General features: G+C 38.8%; 2 protein-coding genes and 1 long non-coding RNA gene across 5 annotated transcripts in view; 1 reads left to right on the top strand and 2 right to left on the bottom strand.

The window, feature by feature from the left end:
- The window catches only part of LOC307028545 (uncharacterized protein), a 151,682-nt gene that overhangs the window by 73,173 nt on the left and 68,743 nt on the right, over nucleotides 1-9,766 (bottom strand). The gene's annotated exons all lie outside the window — the stretch shown is intronic.
- The window catches only part of LOC307028548 (uncharacterized protein), a 72,193-nt gene that overhangs the window by 20,579 nt on the left and 41,848 nt on the right, over nucleotides 1-9,766 (top strand). The window lies entirely within an intron of this gene.
- On the bottom strand, nucleotides 5,469-8,501 carry LOC307028550. 2 transcript variants are annotated; one of them, XR_013805029.1, is made up of 7 exons: nucleotides 8,352-8,501; nucleotides 8,220-8,257; nucleotides 7,927-8,017; nucleotides 7,177-7,478; nucleotides 6,877-7,031; nucleotides 6,378-6,616; nucleotides 5,469-6,074 (listed from the first exon to the last, which is right to left on the bottom strand). It is a non-coding gene; the product is annotated as an uncharacterized lncRNA (long non-coding RNA). The 2 variants fall into 2 exon arrangements; XR_013805030.1 differs by having other exon boundaries at nucleotides 7,177-8,017.

Below are 9,766 nucleotides of genomic sequence, written 5' to 3' on the forward strand. Positions count from 1 at the left end.
TGGTTTTTCCCGACCCAAGCGCTAGCTTGGTGAAACGCAGAAAGGAGTATGACCGGGTTAAGACGGAGCTTCGATCCAGGGATATTCTGTTTGCCTCACTCCATCCTGCAACATTGAGGATCACGCTCCCCGATGGAGGGAGAAGATTCTTCCAAACACCAAAGGAGGCGGCGGCATTCCAGCGTGAGACTCCAGCAGGACCTCAACGGAGATAACAGGTGTTTGAAAACCAGTCGGGCAACAGTAGTTCCCACGAGTTGCTGTGTCTTCATGTTTAAACTGTCGTCACTATTGGTATATTAAAGACATTCTAGATAATACAAGTGATGACAGCATTCAAAGTTTACATTTGTTAGACTGGTTTCATAGATACCGTATAAGGTAATTTCAAACAGGTTTTTTCTTTTTTCCTTTTCTTCAGTGTTTGTAAACACTTTGTTTCACTCAATATTGGATAATTTTGATATGATAATAAATTTTTCAGACAGAGCCCTGGGTTTAGTGAGATGTTTACTGTGCGGAAGACATGCCACGCTTGTTAAGTGCAAGGTGCACATCCCAATTTGATAGGGTAGATGGTGTCGGATGTTCAGGAGTTTTTTTTTCTTTCTATTGTCAGTGCATTATCTTACTTTTTGCCACTTTACTGCGGGAGATACATTTACACTTACATGGTGACTTCACAAAGAGGCCGTAATACCATGATCATTGTATACTCTTATTGTTGATGAACAGGGCATATACATTTGTTAGATTTAATGTGAATGGACTAAACGGACTGGTTAAAAGGAAAAGAGTCTTGACACACCTGAAAAAACTGAAAATTGATATTGCTTTCCGACAAGAAACCCATCTTACCGCACAGAAGCATAATAAACTGAGGAGAGACTGGGTAAGACATGTAGTTTCATCATCCTTTAACACCAAAGCCAGGGGAGTAGCTATTTTAATAAATAAAAACATTCCAGTGACGATTGGAGAAACTATTATTGATCCAACAGGCCGATATGTATTACTTAATTGTCAGATTTACTCAGAACCCTGGACACTTTTAAACTTATATGCACCCAACCATGATGATGCATCCTTTATTCAAGATATCTTTCTTAAGGTGTCAGGGGGATGACAAAACATACTGGTAGGGGGTGATTTTAATTTTTGCCTGGATCCTATTCTGGATAAGTCATCCTTGGAAGTATCTAAATCAAAAGCTGCCAAAACCACCCTGGCATTTATGAAAAATCTAAATTTGACAGATGTTTGGAGACAGAAACAAAGCAGAGACTACTCTTTCTATTCCTGTCCCCATAAGTCTCATACTAGGATCGACCTTTTTCTCTTATCAACGCAGCTAGTTCATAGAGCATTGGAATCAGAATATTTATCTAGGACCCTGTCTGATCATTCTCCTTTGACCCTTTCTATTTTGATGCCAGAAAAAACAACTAACTCATATAGATGGTGACTGAACCCTACCCTTCTTCAAAAACCAGATTTTTGCATTTTTATTAGGGACCAGATAAAGCTATTCTGTGAGACTAACTGTCCTTCCTCCCCCAATAGTTTTATACTATGGGACACACTTAAAGCTTATTTAAGGGGACAAATAATCTCTTATATAAAAAATAAATAAAAATAAATATATGGCAGAAATAGAAAAACTGGAAACAGATATTTTGAAATTGGAAAAGGAGTTTCAAAAATCTGGGTCCAAGGTATTACACCAATCGCTGTTAAACATGAAGCTCAAATACAATACGCTACACACTTATAAAATTGAAAAAGCCATTTTAAGAACTAAACAAAAGTATTATGAATTGGGAGAGAAGGCACATACAACTCTGTCCTGGCAACAGAGAAAAGAGGAAAGCTCAAGAACAATTAACGCAATTCAAACTGAAGCGGGTTCAGTGTCACATAACACGGTAGAAATTAATGACACATTTAAACAGTTTTATGCAAATGTATACACATCGGAATCACCAGAAGATCTGACTAAAATTGATGAATTCCTGTCCACTATTGACTTGCCAAAGCTTGATCAGGAAGACCAAAATACCGTAATTTTCGGACTATAAGCCGCGCCTTTTTCCCAATTTTTCGACGCTGCGGCTTATATAACGGTGCGGCTAATCTACGTATTTTTACAGCTAACGGCCACTAGGGGACCTCCTAAATCTATGGATTTTACAGGTTACAGTCCACCACCTTTAACTCTATGGGCTCTATGGCCGGTCCGCGCCCCCCACCTTTAAGCGGCGGGCTCCAGCAGGAAAAGCTGGAGGCCGGAAAAGAGTGAGACAGGTAGCGCGCAAAAGTAAAAGTGGAACCGAGAGTGGTACGAGAGACAGAACGAGAGCAAGACAGACAGACATTACGAGAGCGAGACAGTTTGTCCCCGTACCACTGGTTGAAAACCGCTGCTGTAGATCACTGCCGGTACGTGCGCTGGGAGCGCACCGTTTAAGTTTGAAAGTTGAAAAGTGTGTGTGTCTGAAACGCTATGTGATACAGTACAGTTTACACAGCACATGTTCTGTAGCTACTATTGCACTAAATGCTAACACTTGAATACGTTATGCAAATATGCAACTTGTTTGTTGAAATGTTAATAAATGGGAGCTTCCTCAAACAGCCATCTCTTTCCCGACAATCCCCTCTGTGCACGAACCCTTACATATGGTAATTAAACATTAAAACACCTGCGGCTTATAGTCCAGTGCGGCTTATATATGTACACATCATTCAATTTAGCTGCTGCGGCTTATATTCAGGTGCGCCTTATAATCCGAAAATTACGGTAAACTTGATCTTCCCTACACTCAGAAAGAAATTGAAAAGGCTTTGTGCTCATTGCAATCTAATAAATTGCCAGGGGAAGATGGTTTCCCACCAGAATTTTACAGAGAATTTAAGGATTTACTCACCCCACTCATCATGGATGTAATTAACTTAGCATCAAAAACTCAAACTCTGCCTGAATCATTCTCTACTGCCATAATCACTGTGATCCACGAACAAAATATAGATCCATTAAAGTGCTCTTCATTTCGACCTACTGTATCTCATTATTGAATTCGGACTATAAATTAATATCTAAGGCCCTGGCTAACAGGCTTGGCCAATGTTTGCCACAATTAATTAATCCGGACCAGAGTGGTTTTATTTCTAAACGTTCATCAGCTGATAACTTAGGCTCTTTAATATTATCCACCTAACAAAGTCAAAGACTGAGCCCAGTATAGCTGTAGCTTTAGACGCTGAAAAGGCCTTCGACGGGCTGGAGTGGCCATATTTATTTAAAGTCTTGGCCAAGTTTGGGTTTGGTCAGTTGTTTATTAATTGGGTTAAAACTCTTTATCATCAACCCCGGGCCAAAATTAGTACTAATGGTCAGATCTCTGCTGCGTTTCCCCTGAGTAGATCAAGCCGACAGGGCTGCCCTCTGTCTCCAGGGCTTTTTGTCTTGGCTATTGAGCCCCTAGCTCAAGCAATTAGACAGGATCCTGATATAAAGGGTTTTAGAGTGGATCAGACAAATCATAAAATTAATCTCCTGGCAGATGATGTACTTTTGTACTTGACAGACCCTGGTAACTCCCTCACCAAATTACAGACCCTGCTAAATGCTTATGGTGTTATGTCAGGATATAAGGTAAACCAAGAGAAAAGTGAAATCATTCCACTAACTAACTTTGATTACACTGAGTATCAACGTACACGCCCATTTAAGTGGGTTAATAATATAAAATATCTTGGGATAACTATAGATAATGACCTTACAAATATATACAAACTGAACTACCTCCCATTGTTCAGTAGAATTGAAAGTGATCTACAAAGGTGGATGAGTTTACCCATTACTCTAATTGGCAGAGTTAACTGTGTGAAAATGAATATACTTCCAAGGCTACAGTATCTTTTCCGGTCCTTACCCATTCAACTGCCTCAAACTTTTTTTTATACCCTCAATAAACATGTTAGACAGTTTATATGGAACTGTAAGGTGGCCAGGGTATCTAAGGAGAAATTAACGTGGGATTACAGATCAGGGGGCCTTCGATTACCATGTTTTTAAAAGTATTATTTGGCGGCTCAAATGCAATTTGTTTCAACCTTTTTTGAGGGCGATGGTGCCCCATCCTGGATACAAATTGGATTGCACGCCCTGAAAGAAAAAGTGTTCAGCGATTTTATTTATAAATGGAACCCCAGGACTATATCCAAGAAGACAGACAACCCTATTTTAAGGCATTTGATTAAAATGTGGTGTGAGACTCATAGAAGTCTGGGACTGAAAGTTGGACTGTCACCAAAGTCACCTCTGAGACAAAATGAATTCATACCCATGACTCTCAATAACAAGATTCTGGAAACTTGGCATCATAAGGGAATCCAACATTTGGAAGATTGCTACGAAAAAAGACTCCTCATGTCCTTTGAACAATTAAAGAGGAAATAGGACTTGTCCAACAAGACCTTCTTCTGCTATCTTTAGTTAAGATCCTTTCTTAGAGCCAACCTGGGCCCTGAGATAACTTTACCTGTGTTGGCTGATGTGGAGAAACTGCTTCATGAGGGAAATGTATACAAAGGTATTTCTAAAATGTACTCTTTACTGCTGAATGAGGGCCCAAAGCCAGGTTTACACAAATCTAGAGCGAGATGGGGGTCAGATCTGGATGTAGCAATTGATGAACAGCTCTGGTCAGATTTATGTAAAGACAGTTTGTCAGCCACTATTAATGCCAGGTACAGACTGGTTCACTATAATTTCCTCCATCAACTGTACCTCACCCCACAGAAACTACATAGATCCAAGCCCTAGCTGTCAAGAGATGTGCTTCAGGTGTGGTATTGAGGTCGGCTCCTTCCTACACTGTACCTGGCTTTGCACAAAAGAAAGGTGCTTTTGGTACGATTTGTGTGACACCTTAACCAAGATCACAGGATCTACCTTCCCTTTAGATCCTGAGCTTTGCTTACTGGGCGATTTCACAAGTCTCAAAAGATCTTTAACTAAATCCCAAATTAAATTTATGGAAATTGCTTTATGTGTGGCTAGGAAATGCATAACACTAACATGGAAATCTGACTCTCCTCTCCTCCTTGATAGATGGTCTTCAGAAATGAACAGTTGTATTCATCTTGAAAAGATCACATATAGTCTTAGAAAAGGATATAACACCTTTCTGAAGATCTGGCAGCCTTATTTAACAAATCAAAGGAATAGAACACAATTCTGAGCTTCCGAACCAGGCTAATACAAGGTCCCTCTTAAAACAGGGCCAAGTTAGAAGTTACTGCTCACAGGACAAGAAATTGTTTGGCACTTGAACGCCCATAAAACTGCAACTTGTAGTATGACTTAAGTTTATGAACAAATAAAACAACAAATAAATGATGATATATTATTATACATTTAGCTACCAGCCAGGAGTTACATGTATCCCTATCTTTACCAGCAGCAGCATAAGGGACATTTTGCACAATGTTACATCCAATGTACTTTTATTAAAGTAACATCATTTTAAAACTTTGTATGACGAGCTTTGCAATAACATATGGTATTAACATCAGAGCATTTATAAGTAGGGAGTCAAAAATTAACCGTTGAGAACAAAGCAACAATTGAGGTATCATTAGTGCACTTCCTGACAATGTTGGTGACAAAGTTCAAACAAAGTTTCCATATTTATGGCAATAATGTCAAATTTCTCCCAGTGCAAAATTGCAGTAATACTTTCTCCCTCATCTTATCGGTATACTCTGCACACCCTCCCAATCCTCCTCCTACTCCTCTCTTCCTCCTTGTCTATTTTTCTAGACCTTTAAAAAGCCCCACGAGTCTTTCACTGACTGGTTCATTATGTTGTGAAGCTCTTGTTCATCTGTGATGCCTCTTGGTAGGAACAACGTCATAGCACAGGTTGAGGCATAGGGCAAACGACGCATGCCGGCCTCCCGTGTATAAAAGTCAATGGAGGGCTTGTTTGGAAAGCCAAGCGTTGGAACTTCATCTGCCCCAGTGATGAAAATCAGCAGGTCCTCAAATGTCAGTTCAGTCAGCTTGTCTGCCAAAAAGTATATTGGAATAATATTTATTTTCATTTTTAAAGTCAAATGTGGAACACAATAATATCACTAAAGTAATTTAACATCAAACATTAATCAATAATGTAGTTTACATTTATTTGGCTTTATGGTATATTGACATCAACATGTGTATTTGCCCCTTTTTGTATTTGCTTTAGCTACATTGATATTAAATTAAATCGATTTTCTTTTTGTAAAGCATCCATCAATAACAGTATTTACTGAGTTATAGTCATTTCATATGAGGTGCTTTTACATTTCCCTTAAGGTATCAAATGTACCTTCGATGAGGTTTAGGACCAACTCCCAGCTGTATATCGTGTCCTCCTCTTCTTCCCGGTGATTTGTTCCTCTTGGACTGTATTCATATTTGAATATGGCCTTAAAGGAGGATTTTGTCAGCGGGGTCCTCATGTTGGTGAAGCAGGGAAGGAAGGCAATCCAGTTGTTCCTGACCAGGTCCCACAGGTTCCCAAAAGCATTCATGCCCTCCGTGAATTGGTTCACCATCTTGGCCGTTCTATAAGCCAACAAAGATCAAACATGTATATAACCTGAAGAAAAACTGATGTGTTTTTTTGGAAAAGACTAAAAAGCAGTGATAATAGGAAAGAGCATACATAATTTGCAACATTTTAACCTACGTTAAGGAAAACACCAAATATTCAGTGTTCAAAATGTTAAATATTAGTAGCATACAGTAAGTTATGGCTTTTATATTAACAGTGTTTTATAATGTCTCTGACTTTATAGTTTTTTGTTTATAAGTGTTTTTTTTACCTGAGAAATATGTAGTGCTTAACTACATAGGAATAAATCTTCGGAATTTCTCAGATAGTGGCACTGAAGATGCCAGGGACGCCACACTCAGAGATCCAGTCCCCCAAGTCTTGTTGGAGGGCAGACAGGTCCTCTGCAGTCTTGCACTGTAGGATCTTAGAGATAAAACAATGTAGATTACAAAGGTTTAGTAGAAATGCTTTTTATGCTTTTACAAACTTTCACTGACCAAGAAGGAATGTATTTGTTTCTATGAAATCCTAACAAATATGAATTAATAACATAAAAATAATCAGGCACCCTTTTTACTCTGCTTTGAACATCCGGATCAGGCAGCACACTGCAGTCAAATTGCTCCAGTTGAGGCTCCTGGCTGCACATCAGCTGGTACAGGCTGGGATCCAGGGCTTTGATACACGGACCTCCGTGTGCCACTGACCACGCAATTAGGCGGCCTGCTTGGAAATACTTGTGGCCATCTAATGCCGCTTGGTCATAGGTAAGGAAGACCTGACCAGCCTTTCCCTCGAATATTCCCATGGATGTCTGTACTTCTATCATTAAGAGTCTACAATAAATCAATTGAGAACTTTGCAGTCAACCTGAAAACGAGGACACATTATGATTAAGAATCATACACTAAATGAGGTTATTCAGACCTGAAAAACTCTCTGTGGTCCTCCCAAGTCATCTCCATCTTCTCCTACAAATTCTATGTCGGGGGAATTGTTCCATCAGAATGTAACCCTTGAGATGGCTTTTATTGCACTCTCAAGAAGTTTCTTCCTCCTGATGCAGATATTACTGACTAGGCCATCAGAAACGAATTCCTTTTTGAAGTCACTTAAAAGGACGGCCAGATCCACTTCTTCCTAAATCATTTAAAATGTATAAAGTCCATTATACATGACTGGTGATTGGTGAAGAGGGGTTATCTGTCTTGGGTACTGGTGCTTTCGGAAATGTAGCGAAATTATTGCATTTAGTGTCATTATCAGTTCCTGGAAACAAATGTTGTACTATTTTTTAACAATGACAAATAAAACTCACCACGGGAAAGACCTCACTTTCCAAAGCCCCAAAAGCCTCGTCCTCTTCCTCCTCATCAGAATCATCAATTAAAAAGTCATTGAATGAATTCCTAGAAAAAAAACATGTTTCTTTCTTTTAAGAGGATATATAAATAATATATAATAATAATAATATATATATAATTAATTATTATAATATATATAATTATATATAATAATATATAAAGGATGAGAACAGGGTATTTAGTTTGCTTACATTCAAAACCAATACACTGTGTTAATTATGTATAAAACACCATTATCTATAAATACCTGTTTGGTTGTTCCAAACGTGACCACCTTTAAAAAACCTTGAAAGTAAAAATGGTGCATGAAATGTTAATGTCCTTATTAAAAAGTATATACACTGCAAATACTGAACTATACAGCCATATAAAGCTTTACCTCTGGAGTCCCAGCATTTACCCATTGTGCGGAATGCAAACTTTCCACCTGTTGATTGACAAGAGGTAACAATTACATCCAACCGTCTTTTACTATGTTTATTTTCGAAAATCTCCTGAGATGAATTCATAATAAGATATTTTTTACATTCTTCAGCTTCCATAGATACAGAAGTTGATGGGGGTAAGGGGGCAGCGGTTGATCCCACAGTTTCAGTGGCGGCCGAGGTAGAGGCGGCCGAGGCAGAGGGTACTCCTTCCGAATCAGTGGCCGAGGTAGAGGTGGCCGAAGCAGAGGGTGCTCCTGCAGGTCTAAGGGCCGCAGAGGCAGAAGATGAGGCCATCTGTGGGTTGGATGATGAAAAGGTTTAGAAGAACTTGATGGACGAAACAAGCAGCTTAAAAAGTAACCAATATCAATCTCCTAATATTAAATAATTAAGTATAACATAAATTGAGGTGATGGATTACAGAGATTATTTTTTAATGTTTTCAACCTTGCACCCAGGCCATACAGAAATAATATTCAGATCAAACATTGAAAAGTCTTCAATGAAGTTGATTGGTGTGCAAAAATGGTGTGCATTTTCTGTGCAGATAATGAATCCGCAAGTGGATGCTCATTTTTCAAAACTATTTAATTATTTACCTAAACCTTCTCTTGACAATCGGCTTCTCTCTGTAGGTGCTGGAAGGACGGATTGGTCCGCCATAGCCAACAGAAAAAGTCTCACCCTCCAAACTGCGGCAGATTCATTTGATGCCCCTGTAAAATGACAGAATGTACTTTATTACACACGGTTATACAAAATAAGCACCGTTCAAAATTGAAGAATTGTATTTAATAAATTGCTCCACTGATTCTGGAAAGGAGGGAGAAAATGTATGGTTGACCATTTATTATTAAAATTAAAACGTTAAAACTCGATACATTAGGAATCCACTGCACATTTAACGTGAACAAAACTTATTAAATAAGCTTGCCTTGCACTATATATGATTTAAGACCAATGCATCAGCACAATATGAAGTGGACAATGCTAATGCTAATGCACATTTAAGAACTGATATAGCCTACCCGTTGTTGATGCCCTCCGACGCCTCCGGAACGTGCTCCTGGTGACTCGCTTACACTGTGGAATTCCTGAGTGACATTTTCGTTTTCGTCTGTCATAATGTTCCCAAGGTGTACCACGCCAGCTCATTAGATTTGCCAGAAATTAAATGTAACAGACACGAGACTCACATTATAAGCAGTGGAGGCTGGCCTATAGAGGGCGCTGGGCGCCGCCCCTTCCTAAACTACACACAAAAACATTATTATTATTAATAATAATAATAATAATAATCATCATAATCATAAAGTTTTCAATGTTTGTGTGTTTAAAATATGGAATGCACCCAGAAATATGTGTA

This window comes from Notothenia rossii (genome assembly GCF_949606895.1).
Source record: "Notothenia rossii genome assembly, chromosome: 2".
Lineage (NCBI taxonomy): Eukaryota > Metazoa > Chordata > Actinopteri > Perciformes > Nototheniidae > Notothenia > Notothenia rossii.